Raw genomic sequence first — 2,638 nt, 5'->3', positions numbered from 1 at the left:
ATCCTAATTAGGATTATTAGACATCATTAGGATTAGACATTGTTCCTAGAATTACACTGAAATATACATAATTCTCCTTTCTTACCTCAAGAATACAAAATGTGCTTTAAGTTTCATTCATTTTTGTTAAATTTCTACTCTGTGCAAGATTATCTGCTACGCATTGTACTGTACTCTAGTTGATTAACTTTCTAGAGAAAGAATAATCACACTTAAACAGTTTTTATCATTTAAAGTTTGCTTATTATATAAGCAAATAATTCCTCAGCACCTTTTGGAATGAACAAAGTTGTAAACTCTGTTTTCTGTCTCTACAGAGTTAAGAAGTCCTTATGGGAAACTGAAAAGGAAGCAAGATATTACCTCAACACATACAAATTATTATAAGTATTCATATAAGCCACAGTGTTATACATTCCATATCAGTTCATGATTTCATAGCAAGCTAATGAGAGACAAACAAACAAGTTAGAGAAAATATAACCTATAATCGGTTCTTAATATAATATAAGGTTTCTCAGCATTGGCTAATTTCTCCATCCTCTCCATGCTGCCTTCTTTGCCTAGGTGCTACGCACAAAACCCTGACGTTTTTCATCACTTTCTATTTCCCAGTGAATGACAACGGTCTAATTCAAAAAGTGAGCCCAAAGTTACTTTTATTAAAATAATTTTTCTTAGTACCTCTCTTCTACCCTGTTGATGATTTTGTTTACATTCCCTCAGAAACGTGTATATTGTTTTCAGGAAACTATCTCACTGTATTTTCCACTTGATTTTTAGCTGTGTTTTATGTGTTCCTTATAAGATTATAAAACCTTTTCCCAACTACTTTCTCAACACTTCAGGGTTTCTTGAAGCCTGTTGCACTTCTGTGCATATAGAAGGTCATTAAGAGATGAATTAATGTGTTAATGAAAAGTTGCCAACAGTGAATTTCTCCACAGCTAATCCTACATTTCATTAATGTTCTACTAAATGAAAGAATTTCAATATAACACAGCCACCATTATGATTATTGCAAACCTCTTAAAATTATCATTCGCTGTTAAATATGTAATTTTATGGTGATATTAATAATGATATCTCATATGTCAAAATTTTTGATACTAATAACTTTGTGTTCTGTTGAGCCCCTCATGTTAAAGGCCTAATGACAAATTAACTGAAACGAACATGCTAGTCGTTAAAGTCACTCGGTGGCTATCAATCTGGATCTTAATATGTTTAATTACGTTAATGTTTAATTACGTTAATGCCAGTCAATTAGTCAAGCAACTTAGCTTCATCTATTTCCTGGCTCTGCTGATTATAGAACTGTAAACGTTTATACATGAGGAAGTGAGAAGTCTGCCAACACCCATCAAAGGAAAACATGGAATTATCATTAGTTTCTAAGACAGAATTCCCATATACTTTGGGGAAATTGCAAACTTTGGTGTTAAGTCAATTAGCTAGTTGTTGTTTCTAAACTATATGTGAAAAGACGTTCCAAGGTGAATATTCTGTAATACACTGTCAGCCAACATTTAAGATGGGTTTCATTAGCTACGTAAGTCTAGTGTAAGGCATTGAATTTGTTTTGATTGAAAAACTGCCAAATGGAAATTGTTGGATCTTATTCAGGAGAATGGAACATATCAGTAGCAGACAAAAATGGCTGTCTAGCTGGAATTTAAATTGTATGTGTCTAATGCAAAGACAAATGGAAATGAAATCTTGGGCAACAGCACTTAGTGGACAGATGACCAACCGACGTGGTAAGCATGCTTCCTTGGCACGAGACTAATAAACTACTTAAACATTCATTCTCAGTAGCCCATAGGAAGAAGTGGTCATGACTTTCGTTTTCTTTTCTTTTTTTTTTTTAATTTGTCACTCTCACTCTCTTTCCCCTTCATCCCCTATCAAACATTGCCGCTGTTAAGATTTAGATTCTAGTTCATACCGAATACTATTGCACATTTGACTAATTCATTCATTCCCCTTTTCAAACAAGTATCTATTCAGTTTACCATTTTGTCTTATTAATATTCAGTCAAAAAGTATATATTGGACACATACGTATGCCACACGATATGTTAGACTCAGAGCTTACCTACCTTTCCACTGCTGTCTCTTTCATCTTTTATGTTGGTATTTTCTTAGTGTGTGTTTTTTTTGTGTGTAATTTTTCACTCCCCACAATTAATATTATTGCTTCACTGGCATGTAGTCATCTTTAAGAAGATTGTTTAGGAGGAAGTATCCATGAAGTATGAGCTAGTGCAGGAGGACAATGTACAGTTAATCCCAAATTGCCAGTGAGAAACTTTACAGTACAGGATAGCCAAAGAATTTTAGTGAAAAGACACCAGAAAACACAATTTAAATAACCGAAATATTTTATTCTTTTCACTTGTCACTTTCAAGTTGCTTAATGTTTATTAATTCCCTGCTTTATTGAGCAGTGTATCATCTTACCATCTCAGCATCAATCCAATGATGTTATGTGGTGGGGCCTAAGAGGTAGTACAATAAACTTGTGTTAATTATACACAGACACATACAAAGAGCTTGTGCTCATGCAGTCAGCTCACAGATATATCATTTGCCACCAAAATCACCCTAGTCAACTATCATCAAAACAAAGGCCTGA

Source organism: Balaenoptera ricei, chromosome 3 (assembly GCF_028023285.1).
Source record: "Balaenoptera ricei isolate mBalRic1 chromosome 3, mBalRic1.hap2, whole genome shotgun sequence".
Taxonomy (NCBI): domain Eukaryota; kingdom Metazoa; phylum Chordata; class Mammalia; order Artiodactyla; family Balaenopteridae; genus Balaenoptera; species Balaenoptera ricei.
This window is presented reverse-complemented; position numbering follows the sequence as displayed.